At 54.8% G+C, this 16,254-nt stretch overlaps 1 protein-coding gene across 3 annotated transcripts in view; it reads left to right on the forward strand.

Annotated features, from left to right (window-relative positions):
* The window catches only part of PTPRU (protein tyrosine phosphatase receptor type U), a 270,209-nt gene that overhangs the window by 128,235 nt on the left and 125,720 nt on the right, over positions 1-16,254 (forward strand). The gene's annotated exons all lie outside the window — the stretch shown is intronic.

Below are 16,254 nucleotides of genomic sequence, written 5' to 3' on the forward strand. Positions count from 1 at the left end.
TGCCTGGCAGAGGCCCAGCCTTGCTTAGCAAGCAGCCTGACCTCTCCGTCTCCTTTTCCCACCTCAGAGCTCACTTGCCTGGCTGGTAGCTCAGCAGCCCTCGTTAACAAACATGCCCGGGGAGGGGGTTTGCTAACGAAGCCCACTCTCCCGTCATGTACAGTGGTGCCGAATGGGCTGAGCATATTGATCCAGACCTGGTCAGAACCTGCCCAGAGTTCCTGCTGCCTGTGGAGGAAGTTGGCTTGTGTCTCCGGCTACGTCCGGGCTGCAGGGGTTTTCAGAAAGAGATCCGCACATTGCGAGCCACAATTTGTGTATCTTTTTCTGCTTTTTTTCCTGGAAGAGGCTTTTCCGAAATTTGGCTCATCTACGTGGGGCCAAATTTTGCACAAACCTCCTCTTTCGAAATGTCCCTTCTTCCTCTCGCCGAAAGGACGCCGAAGGAACGCCCTGCCCCCGCTTGTTCCTGGAAAATCTCTGCAGTCTAGACATAGCCTCAGGCACAGCACGGGGAGGAGACCTGGCCTTTGCTTTTGAAACAGGACCATAAGCGCAGGCTTCAGCATGGCAGTGTGCCAGGGCTGACTGAGGAGGGGGTGCTGGCCGTGAAGATGCATGTGGGGATGCTGTCCAGTCTCTTTGAGCTTAGCTTGCGGGAGGCAGGGCAGCTGCGTGGGCATCAGCGGTGTAGAAATGAGGCCAGGCACCTCCGCTGCCCAGAGGCAATGTGGGGGAAGCTGCCCTTTTAAGCAGACTGCAGGTTGTATAACTTTGGCTTACAGATTAATCAGATTGCTTACCCTGAGGGCTAACCCCATCTTAAAGCAGGAGACAATCTGGGACGGCTGTTTCGGCCCGGGTGGGATGGCTGGGTTTCGGCCCAGGCTGTGTAATTGCGCGACCAGTGACAACACTGCATACTGTGCCTGTTGAGAAGTAAGGCATGGCTGTACTCTTCGGTAGCACCATTCCTCTGCTTTGGCCCATCTCTGATTACGTGGCTCGCTCTCACAGATAGCATAAACAGGAGCACTAAGGATCCCAGTGACATGACCAAGGCTGAGCAGTGAGTTAGTGGCAGAGCTGGGAATAGCCCTTTCCCCAGGTCTCTCAACTCCAAGGGGGCTATTTTCTTGAGCCTTGCTCTTCTACATCAGCCATGGGTGGTTTACCGATGATGTCACAAGGGACACCTCTCCAACAACATGAGCTCTGCCAGGGGTGGCTCTGAAATTCCCCCCCTCCCCGGGTTTCACAAGCAGCCAGGGGACAATGCTTCTGTGCCATGGGAGCATTCAGAAGGGGGCAGGCCTCCTTTTAAAGACCTCCCCCTCGCTGCTGCCTTGACAACGGGTTGCGTGAGGTCACAGATGACAAGAGGGGTGCCGGCGTTTCAGACACTCCATGGCAACAGACTTTCTTGGTGTGCTGGGGATTTAACTGCTCGGTAATTGAACAAAGTCAAAAGGAACAAGCTGGCATTAAGGAGGAGCATGACTGTGGAGTGTCTGGCCCCCTTGAAATCGGGATGATCCTTAGCAGCCCTTTGCGAGAGCAGCCTGAGCCGGAGGGAGGCCGGGACTGCGTTCTCTGGGTTCGTTCCATGGCCCCTCCGCCTCCGCCCCCCGTCATCTGGGGGTACTGGAGCTGATACACCAAGCACACAGGAGCGCTTGGGACCCGGGCGCTGGGGAAGTAATGGGAGCCCTTAACCTTCCGGGAGTGAGCTTATTTTTCCTGTCTGATCCTAAGTGTTATTTCCAAAGCAGTGTTGTAGGTGCCCTAGTCACGTCTCCCCGCGGATGGGGGGGGTTGGGAAGGAGGCGCAGTCGCTACTGGCTTCAGGCCCCAGTGAAAACAGCTCCCCGAGGTTCCCTCCGCTGGGTGAGCGCACACAGAATCCGTACAAGAGACACTGCCCTTCGCCCAATCGCGCCCTGAGTGGAAGCTTTACCGAGCGTAGAGGTGCTGCCTGCTCCGGTGCGGGCTGGCCGCTGTCCCTCCTTCCCCCCTCCCTGTCTGGTTTGACCTTGCTGTGGTGGGCTGGCCTCCGGCTAAGTCATTAAAGGAAATGTCCATCCCTTGCAGCACTCTACGTCCCAAACAACCATCTTCCTCACCTGTCTCAGGCTGTCGGCTCCCCTCCTGGGCTCCTCCCCAGTGTCTGCCAGTCTTCTGCTGGAGTCTTCCCTTCTGCTCTCCGGGGCATCTGTCTTGTCTCCACCCCACCAGGCCTGATTTACTCACATGTCCCATCTGACATGCGACACGCCCTGTGGTACAGAAAATCCTCAGCTGGGACAAGTCCCGTCAGCAGGCCCTGAACCTGGGATCCCTCACTCTGAAACCAAGATCCCCTGCTGCCAGAGAAATGACGACATCTGCTAGCTGTAGCCAGCTCATACACCTCTTCTGTGGGCCAGCCCACAGAGGGGGACCCCCAGGTGTGGGTCACACCTTACCCCTCCATGGGTTCTCAGCTTGGGGCTCATGGTCTGGCTTCCTGGGGAACCATGACTGCCTGCCCTCTCTTTCTGGGGTGGGCCCTATCACTCCTTCCTCTTGGGACCACTCCTCAGTCTACAGAATCATCGCAGTTACAGCGGGGAGCCCCAAAGCCACCTACGGGACTCGGGCATGTCCAAGGCAGCTCTGGAGCTGCCCCATTGGGTCAGGGCAGAGCTCAGCTTGGCGCTTGCAGTGGCCCTGGAGTGCATGCTTCAGAGGCAAGTGGAGGAAGCTGCACCAGAGACAGTTAGGGTACATCTACATTGCACGGCTATTTCGGGATACCGGAGGTATCCCAAAATAGCTACCCCACATCTACACAAGCTCCTTGTTATTGCACAAGGGATAAGGGATGGCTTGAAATAGTGTGTTATCTGTAGATGCGCCACATTTCAAAATAAGCTATTTTGAAATAGTTTCTAACTACGCAATTTGCGTAGCACAAATAGTGTATCTTATTGCGAGTTGAGGGTGCTGTGTAGATGCACTCTTAGGGTGTGTCTAAACTACATGGCTCCATCGATGGAGCCATGTAGATTAGGCTGATCGGCAAAGGGAAATGAAGCCGCGATTTAAATAATCGCAGCTTCATTTAAATTTAAATGGCTGCCGCGCTGAGCCGACAAACAGCTGATCAGCTGTTTGTCAGCTCAGCGCGCTAGTCTGGACGCTTCCGTGCCGACCTGAAAGCCCTTTATCGACCTCCCCGTTATGCCTCGTAGGATGAGGTTTACCGGGGAGGTCGATAAAGGGCTTTCATGTCGGCAGGGGAGCGTCCGGACTGTCCCGATCTGCCGACAAACAGCTGATCGGCAGAGCGGGGCAGCCATTTAAATTTAAATGAAACCGCGATTATTTAAATCGCAGCTTCATTTCCCTTTGCCAAACAAACAAATCTACATGGCTCCGTCGATGGAGCCATGTAGTTTAGATGCACCCTTACAGAATAACCTGTCCACTGGGAAAGTTCCCTGTTGGCGCCCAGGTGGTTCGTGGCTGTGCAGGTAGGTAAGAGTGTGTAGTCATGGGGAACAGCGCAGGTGGGAGCAGAGAACTCACTCACGCCCCCAGTCTGATGGGCTAGCAAACTCCCTGTGCGACCTGAAAGCTCCTCACGCGGCTCAGGAATGTTTGTGACCTGCAGCTAAGTGTCAGGCTTTGGCCACAGCAGAGTCGGATCAGCGGCGTCCTGAGCCACAGAAAGCTCTTGTGAGGTGAGGACAGGCAGCCTCCCCCGTCGGTGGGCCTGAGGCGAGCGCCTCAGCATCACACCGCGTTCTGCCTCAGAGCTGGGTGGGGCCCTGCATTCATCCCTGACTGAACTAGAGCAGATCTAGGAAAGAAACACCCAGGCTGACTGCAGAGGATCCACCACAGGGACGTGTCCCACATGATGAACAGGCTCAAGGGCAGCTGTCCTCTATACATCACCCCAGAGCAAGAAACTGAGGGGAGGCTCAGATCCCTGCCGGTGTGTCACATCTCTTGTGTGGCCAGGACGGGGATGTCTGACACCCAGTGTCACATGTGGAGCTGCCCTTGCTGCAGTAGCCTGTGGGGAAGGATGCAGGGAGGGACACGTGGGCACCCCATTTAGCAATTAAAATGTTGGTGGGGTGATGAACCTGCCGAGTGCTACCATGAATCACTTCTGCCTCGCTCCATGGAGGGGACCAGTGTGCCGTGGCCTGGCGTGGTAAGGATAGCTTGTGCTCCCCTCCCCCAGGGCATTTCACGTAGGTCCTTCCTTACCTCAGACTGCACCAGTGACCCAGCTCCCTTTCTGCCTCCTCCCCTCAGCTGCAGGCGCTGACGTGGCAGGCACACAGGGGAGCCCGGTGCCAGCATGAGCCGCATGCGCCTCGTCCTTGCACAGAACCCATTTAGATCCCCCCGCTGCCGGATCCACAGCCTCCCCTCAGTTCCTTCATGCCTCAGTCACCGCTGTCTGGCCGGAGCTAATGCAACAGGACACGCGTGTCACCGCGGGGCGGCGCCCGTTGCAGGCCGTGATGGCTCACTGGCCGTCGATAGGCGCTGCGGGGCCGTCACCGTCAGCAGCGGGCCCGTGACAGCCGGCAAGCTCCCCACTGAGCCGCTGCTTTCCCTCGCTGGCTGTGTGAAGAGGGGTTATTGTGTGCCAGTGGGGCAGCCGCCCTTTCTCCGGGCCTGGGCCCCATCAGATCCCACAGGCGTGGCAGGAGAGAGCTGGGTCGGGCTGCAGGCAGTGGGCAGGTGAATCGTTAGCGGTGCTTCGCTCTCGCTCAGGAGCTGCCGCCGTGGGTCTGTACGGGCAGGCGCGGAGCTGGGCGTGCTCGGTTTGTAGGGTCGCAACACTCCGCACTGAAAGTAGTGACCAAGCATGATCAAAGCAGGTTCTGCAGCTAACGGGGCTGTAGTGTTGCACTAGAAGCCCGGGACCTTGCGTTGGCTGTAGATCCCGTGGCCCCGTTTGGAAGGGCTGCTCTCAAACTGTCTCCCGTATCACAGTAGTATTGCTCCAGCCTCTGTTCCCTCTGCCCTTCCCATTTGACATGGCATTGATCTCCACTCCCTGCTCCAAACTGGCTTCTCTGTGGATGCTGAAGCAGCTGCCGCGTTCCACCCCAGAGGTAGCTGCATTCCCAGGACAGGTTCCTATTCCTCTGTCATTCGCTAGCCACCTCTTGGCAGCACCTGGAACCATTAGCCCAAGCCGCAGGTAGGAAATGGGCTTCTCCGAGACCCCTCTACCCCAGAGTCACTTCTAGGAAAGGGCAGCATGGACCAGCATGAGGCTGGAGCGCTTACCCCTCCTTTACCTAAGGCAGCCCTGGAGCAACGGGAGATTCCCACCGTGGCTGCGTGCCACCGGCCATGGCTGACACACCCTGCCTGGGACCGCCAGTGTGTAATACGGCTGTAATAGCACAGGCAGCTGCGGGCTGGCACTAACTGTATGGCTGTATTTGGCAATGGTAACGCCTGCAGACATCCTTGGGAGCTGATCTCTTGCTACACCACTTGCAGAATCCGCCGGCCGTGGCCTGGGGCGCCAGGCTGTCTGTTTTCCACTGATCATTTGAATACGCTGCAGTGAAAAGGAGACTGGAGCTCAGAGCTGGCTTTGCACCGCTGTGTTCGGCGCCTCTCCTGACGGGCAGGGCTAAGGGTGGCAGGCTGGTCGCGGGGGCTCGTGCCCAGTGGAGCAGAAGCTTGTTCCCAATGTGAGATACGAATCACAGAGTCCTCTTCATGCCTCCCTGGACCCCTCAGCCCCTCTCTCTTCCCCCATGTGCGGCTGGTGCATATTGTACCAGCTCAGTTTCTTGCTCTGGGCTGATGCATAGAGGTGACCAGAGGACAGCTGCCTGTGAGCCTGTTCACCATGTGGGACATGTCCCTCCGCCCCGTCTCCAAAGGACAGGGATTGTTACCGATGGCAGAAGCAGCCCCCTTGTCCGTCTGCCAGCTGCACCATCCTCCTTTAAAACTGCCGGTACCACTGCTGGGCCTGGACCCTTTTTTCTTTCTCAGGAGGAGCTGAGCCACCAGTGGAGGCTCTCCCAGCCCTGGGATTGGATGATTCTCTCTGTTCACCTCCCAGACAAACGGGAAATGCAACATCTGCTGTCCCAGAGGTGCTCAAGGCCTGTGCTCTCAGGGCGATGTTCTCCCTCTCCCCCGGTCAGGACATGGAGCGACGTCTTTCCTCCCTTGCTACCTCTGCCTTGGGTCTGACAGGAGATTTAACAGGCCAGGCCAGGAGTTGTCCTGATCATCCCTTATTGGCCCTGAATCATTTCTACTGTCATCTCACCCTCCAACCAGCTCCCTGCCCTTTCCTGACCCCTTAACCCAGAAGCAGGGCAGGGCCTGGCCTGGCATCTTAATCCTGGAGCCTTGCGTCTCATGGCTTTTTGGGATGGGCCCCGCCTCAGGATGTTTCTGCTGAGAAGCTGCACAAAGCATCCTTAAAACGAGCAGACAGGATCCATCAGGAAATGCTCCTCAGCCAGACGGACACAGCAGAGACGTGAGTCTCCCGCATTCCGGGCTGTCCTTTTCCGCTCCGAACGCCTGGGCTTTGCCTCCGTTCTCTCCAAGGCACCGAACGGCTCTTGAAGGCCTAATCAAGCCGTTCCCACCAGTAAGAAGCTTACACCTCACTGCGACCTGACCCTGGAGCTTTCTGCACCCCGAGCGCCTCCTGTCCAGCCGCCCGCTGCGTGCCGGGTCGCTCGCTGAGCAGTGGGACTTGCATTCTTTGTGGCCATGGCAAAGGGGGGGTAGCTCGGGGCCCCAATGGCGGATCTGCCGCACTCTGTGTTCTATAACCAGGGGAGTGGGGGAACCTACAGCCCAGGGCTGGACGTGGCCCCTGACTTACCCAGATCCAACCCCAGAGGCTCAGGGCTCCCACCCAGCATTGGAGAGCCAGTGCTGGCGCTCCAGCCCTGTGGCCCCCCCACAGTCCTCCCTGCAGGGCTGGAGCACCAGTGCCAGCTCCCCGCTGCGGAGGGGGGTGGGAGGTGGGGGGGGGGGGGGAAGAGCCTTGCACTCCAGAGTCAGGCAAGCCCAGGGATGGATCCAATCCATAGGCTCTACCTGGTGGGGGAAGGAAGCGGATCCGCATGCTGCCCCTCCTCCTCCTGGCACTGCCTGGAGGCTTTTCCCTTGCCTCTATGATTGGCCATAATCGTGGACAATAGGAGCAGCAGGGGGCGGTGCCTGGGGAGTGGCAGGGGACATGGGGCGGTGCCTGGGGAGTGGCAGGGGACACAGGGGGCGGTGCCTGGGGAGTGGCAGGGGACACAGAGCCATGTGTGTCCCCAGGCAGCTGTGCCTGGTAAGTGCTGCCCCCATCACCAGGCCCTGCACCTCCCATCCACCTCTTGCACCCTCCTGCCCAGATCCCCCCACTTCCAGCCCACTCCTGCCTCCCACCTAGCCCTCCCATCCCCAGCCTGCTCCTGCACCCGTCCTGCCCAGACCCCTCCCTTTGCTCCTGTACTCTACCTCCAGCTCAGACCACCCACCCCCAGACAACACACCTGCACTCTCACCCAGACCCCTCACCTCCAATCCCTGCGCCACTCCTGCACCCTCCCATGCGCCCAGACCCCAAGCCCACCTCCCAGCAGCCCTCTCCCATTTTTGGCCCCAGAGCCTAGAGAGCCCCACAAAATCTACAGTCCTGTGTCCCCGTGCACCCGTGTGCGAGAGGAATGTGGGGAGTGAGGCGGCCTGGCGTGGCGTCAGCGAGAGTTGGTTTTTTTCTTTGCTTCTCTCTTGTGTGTGGCCCTCGACTGATTCTTCTGTGGGTCAGTGACCCTGACCCAAAAAAGGTTTCCCACCCCCGTTCTATAGCGACTTCATCTGAAATTCACCCCTAAGGCAGTATTGGCATTGCACATAGACCAGCCAGTCCACCTGCCTGGGTTCCTTCCGAAGAGACCCTCATCTGAGGAGGAGAGGAGATTCACTCTTTGACGTGCCGCCTGCGCTCCCCTCCTGCGTGTAAGAGACAGAATCTGAAGATCACCCAGGCTGTTTCTTACCATAGCCAGGCCAAGCTGGTCTCTGGGGGAATGTCTACACTGCAGAGTTTTTCCAAAAAAACTTCACTTACGTCCACACTGCAATCGCGTTCTTTCGAAAAAAATCGAAAGAGCAGAGGGGTTTTTCCGACAGTGGTAAAGCTCGTTCTAGAAGCCCTCTCCCGAAAGAGCTCTCTTACAAAAAGGTGCATGTGGATGGGGCAGAGGAAAAAGCCCAGGTGCCCTGGTGGCCACTTCGTCCATAGCAATCACAGCTACATGCGAGAGAGCGTCCAGTCAGTGTGGACGCTCTCTGTCGAAAAAGCAGATCGCTGCTCTGATGCTCTTTGGCAAGAGGCACGCAGTCCAGACGTAGCCCGAGTGGCGCTCAGACTGGACCCTGCTCCACGAGTTGTCGCATCCTCCTCTCCCTCGTGGCAAGGGGCTCATCCACAGGAGAACAAGCAGCTTCGTCGGCATTGCTTCCAGACGAGCGACTGGCACTGGTGGGGCAGCTACATGAATTTCCGTCCACACACTTATGGGACGTTCTGCTTTAGTGCAGACACCGCCTCTGATGTGTCCTTTAGGAAAGTGCCTCTGCTGCCCGCTTGTTCCTCCCGCGGCCCTCCCCCGCGGTACACACCGGGATCAGCCGTCCAAAAGAACAGTTACTTGTTTAGTTAGTGGAGGTTCTTCAAAGTGTTTGGCCCCTGCCTGTATTCTGCAACCCACCCTCCTTCCACTCTAGGGATGTAAAATTGCGATTATTTGGCTAATCAAATAGTCGATGCAATTTGCATCAGTCGATAAGGGCGCTTCTGCCTTTGAAAGTGTAGCCATAAGCTCCACTTCAAAGGTGAAAGCGCTGCGGGAGCACGGGGCCCCGTGCTCCCCGCGGCGTTTCAAAGCGGCAGTGCCAAATAGAGCCCAGGGTCAGCTGGGGCTACTGCTTTGAAATGCCACATGCAGCCCAGGCCAGCTGGGGAGTGCTGCATGGAGCCCGAGTTCTGGCTCCACATGGTGCTGCCACTTTGAAGCACCCCCTCCTCTTTCCCCTGCCTTACTGCCTCTTTCTGATAGAGGCAGCAAGCGGGAGGAGGGAAGCGACCAATCGACTAGTTGCTCACATCCTTATTCCACTCTACTTTGGATCTTTAGGGTTGGCAGTAGTGAAGGAACTGGAGAGGCAGTCTGCTCCCCTTTATTCTCTCAGTTAGAAACATAGCAAGGGTACTCGTGTGCACCAGTGGGCACTGCTTGCACGCACCCTCAGATCCGGGTGCATGGAGTGCCTGCATATGCACAGAGAATACACAGAGGGACCACACATCTGAAAGACCCTCCAGGGACTGTAAGATACGTAGCTTTGTCTTTCTGTGCTCTGCATTCAGGAATGATTCAGCCAGAGAAATGAAAGCAGAAAAGAGTCAAGTTTGCTGATGATGCCTTCAGCTTTATTCAAAACCCCTGCACCACGAGTGACAGCAAGCGTTTTCCCGAGCTCTGCCTGTGCAGTCAGCCAGAGAGAGCTAGTGTCTATATTTGTGCTGTGCTGTCTGGTGCCTCCTAGCTGAGTGGCAATGGACAAAAGCTCTGCTCCCTCCGCAGGAGAAAGGAGCCCAGCAGGCCTGGGACACGGATCCCGGAGGCATGGGCACAGAGCTGTAACGGAGGTGAATGGCAATGTAACAGCAATGCTTCGCACTGCCCTGGCCTCTTGCCGCACTCCCCGCACACCCACTGTCACTTTGCTGGGAGACAGGACAACGGTCTGTCATCCTGTTCCCTCGCAGCATGGCAGCGCCGGGTGACAGGATGACTCAGACATCAATGTCCCCGTGAACAGTCTCGGCTTGTTTCACCTGCAGCTCTCTTCTGGGGGTGGTTTTCATTTCGCCAGCGCCTGTGCAGGGCTGTGGTGACCCTGCCTGTAAATCAGCCAGGGTGACCTTGGTGTCAGAGCTCTGATAGGATGAATCTGGGCTGGGAGTTCGCTTGGCTTGGGAACCTGCCAAGTCTCGATATTGAGACATCGAGAGCAAAAGTCTTCCGGTGGCAGGGCAGTGCCATTCTCTCGATGCAAACACACGGGCTAGGGAAGATGCAGCAGCTGCTGCAGGTTGGCAGCTCCTGAACTTGGCTCGGTCTTGGGAGCTCCTTTCACCTGAGCTGATCTATGGGGCTCAGCCCCACCCCACCCAGTGCCTTCATCTGGGCACTGTATCTCAGTGCGGGTGTGTCTGTCTGTCCCTGGCCTCGCTGGGGAATGGAAGATGTGTTATGGAGGCCCTGAATTTTTCCTTCTGTCTCATTCTTCAGTGATGGAATGGGAGGCCTGAACCTTATTTGTGCTGCTCTGCTCACTCGCTGTAGGGCCCATCTCTATGGTTAGTGTCGGATAAAGTGGCCTTAGTGTACATGAAAATCAGGCCCATCCTGAAATCCTCGATTTCTTGCTGTTCAAGAAGGAACAGTTGAATTGTTGGCGATTATTTTTGTGGTGTTTGTCTAGAAAAGACGATCACAAACCTCACCCCGTTTGGCAATTGAGTCCCTAGCATCTCGCTCGGGTTCTGTTTCACCTGCAGCTGCACAACACCACGTTCCCACAAACTCCCAGTGCTAATTCACATGGCTGCTATGGCTCCTCAAAAGCGGCAGGAGTTGCAGGAGAATGGAGAACAGGCAAAGCATCTCAGATGGGAAATACAGCAGATCAACAATCAAATATAATATGAACAAATAGTACATGAGCACCTCATTAAATGCTGCGTTGTAGGGCAGAGGGGCAGAGTTAAGGTTATGGGGTCAGCCTTAAATTTTGTATCATCTGCTCTTGAGAGTTTAATTTGCAATCTCCACCATGAACATATTTCCTGGCCCCCTGCTTTTGCCACCTACTGTTCTGTGTGTTACACATCTCCCTTTTGTGCTGACCCATAGAAGATAAGAGCCAGGTCCAGTGCCAAATGGCAGGACTAGCTTCAAGTTATAGAAGTGCCTGTTCTTAAGAGTCCGTGGTTCGATTCCCAGAGGTGAACAGGCTGCTGGCCTTCATGCACATGCCTCTGAATAGGGCTCATTACTTACTAAGGAGGGGCGCACAACTTATTGAAAACTCATGCTTAGAGAGAGGCCCTGAGCAGTTTGCTGCCGAAGAGGGAGGACGTACCATGTGAGGCCCCACTGGCGTCTGTCTTGGGCCCAATGCTATTCAATCTTTTCACAAACAACTTGGGTGATGGAGTGGAGAACATGCTTATAAAAGGTGCAGATGCCATCAAGCTAGGAGGGGCGCAGGCACTTTGGAAGACAGGATTAGAATTCAACATGGTCTCCATGAGGTGAAGGGTTGGTCTGAAATGAATAAGATACAGCTCACTAAAGAACAGTGCAAAGTAGTATATTTAGGGGGAGAAATATCAACTGCACAGCATCAAAACGGGGAATGGCTGGCGAGCTGATAGCACAGCTGCAAAGGAGCTGGGGCTTACAGGCGATCACAAATTGAGTATGAGCCAACAATGCGCTACAGCTGCCAAAAAGACAAATGTCACTCTGGGGTCTATCAACTGGAGGGTCACGTGAAAGACACGGGAGCCATTTTTTTCTCGGCTTGGCGCTGGCGAGGCCTCAGCTGGAGCACTGTCACTCGACACCACACTTGAAGAAGGATGTGGATAAATTTAGAACAGCAGTTCTCAACCTGGGGTACATTTACCCCTGGTGCTACACAGGGATCATTCCTTACGGTCCCCTTTGTAACACCCTTCTACGTATTTGAACAGTTTCAGGTCCCCCCTCAGCCCCTTTTCTCTTGACTTCACATGCCCAATTCTTTCAGCTTTTCCTCAGAGGTCAGGGTTTCTGCTGCTCTCCTCTGGATTCTCTAACTCAGTGGCGCTGAACCATTCCAAGCTCCTGTACCCCTTTCCGGAGGGCACATCTACACAGCAGGGCTAAAGTCGAATTAAGCTCCGCAGCTTCAATTGCGTAACTTAAGTTGAAATAGCTTAATTTCGCTTTTGCTGCTGTCTACACAGCAGGAAGTCGAAGGAAGAGCACTGCGAACATGAGCTGCAGCAAGAAGCCCTCCAGCTTGACATTATTTTGAAATAAAGGCTTGTAGTATAGACGCGCACTATGGTATTTCGGAATAACGTCCGTTCCGAAATAATGCTGCTGTGTAGTTGTACCCGTAGAGATTTGCCTAATTTTACACCAGGCTACATAAAAAGCTCTAGTGAAGTCAGTACCAACTAAGATGTCATACACTGACTGGTTTATATTGCTCTATTTATTACTCTACACGGATATGTAAGGACAATATTTATATTCCAATTGATTTATTTTATAATTATATGATCAAAATGAGAAGTCAGCCATTTTTTAGCCAGGGTGCTGTGACACTTTTTTGTTTTTATATCTGGTTTTGGAAGCAAGTCTTTTTAAGCGAGGTGAAACTTGGGACGATGCAAGTCAATTCCCACTCTGGAAAGAGGTGCAGGAGCCTGGAATGGTTCAGCGCCACTGAGTTAGAGAATCCAGAGGAGAGCAGCAGAAACCCTGACCTCTGAGGAAAAGCTGAAAGAATTGGGCATGTGAAGTCAAAAGAAAAGGGGCTGAGGGGGGACCTGAAACTGTTCAAATATGTAGAAGTGTGTTGCAAATGGGACCGTAAGGAATCAGCCGAGGTTACAGCAAGGGAGATTCAGGCTGGAAAATCTTTCCGACTCTGAGGATGGTGAAGCTGTGGGACAGGTTCCCTAGGGAGGTTGCGGACTCCTTGTCTTGGTGATTAAAAAGGGGTTGGACAAGCTCCTGTCAGACATGGTCTAGCCGCACTTAATCCTGCCTCAGCACTGGGGGCGGGACGAGGTTTCCTCGCGAGGAGCCTGCCAGACTGACGTTTCTCCGGTGACTGCGTGGAGTCGATTTGTCGTGTGGAGATCGCTCACAGCAACTGACAGTGTTTGCGGGCTCCCGCGGTGAGCGGTGAATGAGTCACTGCCTGGAAGAGTGACGATGGGGATAACACACTTCCATGCAATGCTATTTATCATTCCTATTAATGGCCCTCTGGGGCGGTGACTCACCTGCTCCCTATCGGGCTCCACCTGTGTGGCTGTCTCTGGCACTACAGGCAGGGGTTGGTCCTTGCTCGCCCCAGTTACCACGCCCCCCCCGCTCCCCTCTCAATGGGGGAAGAAGCTGCTACCCCATGGAGCCTTTGCTGTTGTGGGAATGATCCTGGGGTGGCCTTAGTGAGGCCTCCCCCCAAGAAAGCCAGGCAGAACAGGGATTCACTGGCGCCGTTCAGAGGCCCTGCACGCCAGGAGACCCTGGGCCCACGCCCCGGGGAGGTGGCAAAGCTCTCAGCTCATCCAGACAATGCAGCCTCTGCGGGCCCCTCCCACGCCGCTCGGGCTCACTCACCACTGCAGAGAGCTGGCAGTGTCGGAGCCGGGCTCTTGACGATTGAGCTCCAGAGAGCAGTTTTCAACCGAGACGGGTTCAGTAAGATCGCGCTGGGTCAGACTGCCGCTTGGCTGACCAGTCAGCTGCGGTACCGACAGACTCCCGGCCCCACGCTGGCTGAGTCCTGGCTCTGGCAGTCAGACAGCTGGGTGGGAGGTAAATCCAGGTGCCTGTGGTGATCCACCAGCAACCCTGCAGTTCCCGGGCATTGGGAGCTGCAGTGCTGGAGAGGACCCACAGTCCCACCCACCCTGCCCAGAGGTGGGCTGCTCGGGCTTCCCTTACCAGTGCAAAGACCCCCTCTGGAGCAGCTGTGGGAACTACCAGCTGCACAGCCAGGGGGCTGAGAGGCACTTGGGCCTGTCTAGCCAGCCACCGCCCAGCCCTGGGACTACGCTGCTCCAGCAAATCTCGCCTCACACATGCCCTGGGAGCGTCACCTGGCGGGCGAGACACACACCTGAGTTCTCACTCCCCTAAGGGTCCTGGATCATCCTGTTACCTCTGCCCATCGGGCTCTTCCATGGCTCCTGCAGACAGAGCCTGCAGCTTGCCCCAGGAGGGGGGAAGGAGCGGGGACAAGCAGTGATGTCTTGGTTCTTATGCCTTCCCTAGTCTATACGCAGCCCTTCCCCTTTAAAAGTCTCCCTGCCTTTTCCAGGAAATCATTTCTCCAGCTGAATTCCTCCTGCAGACTCCGATTTCCCTTGCAGGACAGGTGGGATTTTGAAGGGACTGTCTCTGGCCATAGAGACGTATTTGGTTTCATGCCTCGCACACAGCTGGCACAGCAATGCCCATACATGGGCTGTACATTTAGAACCACAAGGGTGGCTTGGAATATCCTTGTGCAGCGCCCCGAGCGGGAGCTGGTGTGCCAGGCCGAGCCTGTTCTTCCGGGCGAGGCTGGGAGGTTTGTGCTGAGCCTGGGCTCCGTGTGCCTGACGGGACGGTGCAGTGTGGGCTGCAGAATGAGCTCAGGACTCATCGGCTGTGTCTAGACTGGCCAGTTTTTCCGGAAAATCAGCCGCTTTTCCGGAAAAACTTGCCAGCTGTCTACACTGGCTGCTTGAATTTCCGCAAAAGCACTGACTTCCTACTGTAAGAAATCAGTGCTTCTTGCGGAAATACTATTCTGCTCCCGTTCAGGCAAAAGTCCTTTTGTGCAAAACTTTTGCGCAAAAGGGCCAGTGTAGACAGCTCAGATTTGTTTTGCGCAAAAAAGCCCCAATCGCGAAAATGGCGATCAGGGCTTTTTTGCGGAAAAGCGCGTCTAGATTGGCACGGACGCTTTTCCGCAAAAAGCCCCCAAGAGCCTTCATGAGACCATGACCCCAGAAGAAAGGAGGGAGCACCCCTCCTCCCAGGGGTCACGCCCTCTGCAGTGGGATTGTGGGGGAAAGGAGATAGGGAGCACCCTCGAATGCCTGCCATAATATGGCTGAGGGGCAGGCAATGGGTGCACCTTCAGAAAGCTTTGGCATCTGCTTGGGCTGGGCAGCTGGCTCTCTCCAGCCTGGGGCAGTGCACTGGGATCCTCTAGTGGGAACTGGCTCTCTTGAGTGAACTCTGGTGGCCTTCAAAGAGCATCCTGGTCCTGCTGGGGTTTTGACACTTCTTCTGGTACGGAAGTGCCAGAGCAGACAAAGGCTGCTTAGCTGCCTTTCTTGGGCACCCTCCATTGGAGGATCAAGGAATCGGGAGATGGGAAAGACTAAACACAAGGGAGGAGGAGGAGCATCCCCAAATTTCTGATGAGGAAACTCAAAGGTGAAGAGCCCTGCCCTCGGGCACACACATTTTCTTTCTTTCTTTCTTTCTTTCTTTCTTTCTTTCTTTCTTTCTTTCTTTCTTTCTTTCTTTCTTTCTTTCTTTCTTTCTTTCTTTCTTTCTTTCTTTCTTTCTTTCTTTCTTTCTTTCTTTCTTTCTTTCTTTCTTTCTTTCTTTCTTTCTTTCTTTCTTCTAAATTACTCCCCATCATATTGTATGTATAGTTGGGATTATTTTTTCCAATGAGCATTACTCTACGGCTGTGTCTACACTGGCATGATTTTCCGGAAATGCTTAAAACGGAACAGTTTTCCGTTATAAGTATTTCTGGAAAAAGAGCGTCTACATTGGCAGGATGCTTTTCCGGAAAAGCCCTTTTTCCGGAAAAGCATCCGTGGCCAATGTAGACGCGGTTTTCCGGAAAAAAGCCCCGATCGCCATTTTCGCGATCGGGGCTTTTTTGCAGAAAAGACTACTGTGCTGTCTACGCTGGCCTTTTCCGGAACAGTTTTCCGGAAAAAGGACTTTTGCCCGAGTGGGAGCAGCATAGTTTTTCCAGAAAAGCAGCTGATTTCTTACAGTAGATCGTCAGTGCTTTTCCGGAAATTCAAGGGGCCAGTGTAGACAGTTCGCAGCTTATTCTGGAAAAGCGGCTGATTTTCCAGAATAAGTGGCCCAGTGTAGACACAGCCGTATACATTTATCAACATTACATTTCATTTGCCACTTTGTTGCTCAGTCACTTAGTTTGGTGCTTTTTGAAGCTCTTCAGTTTGCTTTGGTCTTTGGTATCATCTGCACATTTTGCCACCTCACTGTTTACCCCTTTCTCTAAATCATTTATAAATAAGTTGAACGGGATTGGTCCCAGGACAAACCCTTGGGGAACCACACTAGTTACCTCTCTCCACTCTGAAACTGACCATTTGTTCCTACTCTTTGTTTCCTGTCTTTTAACGAGTTGTCATTCCAT

Source organism: Pelodiscus sinensis, chromosome 26, assembly GCF_052426305.1.
Source record: "Pelodiscus sinensis isolate ZL-2025 chromosome 26, ASM5242630v1, whole genome shotgun sequence".
Classification (NCBI taxonomy): Eukaryota; Metazoa; Chordata; order Testudines; family Trionychidae; genus Pelodiscus; species Pelodiscus sinensis.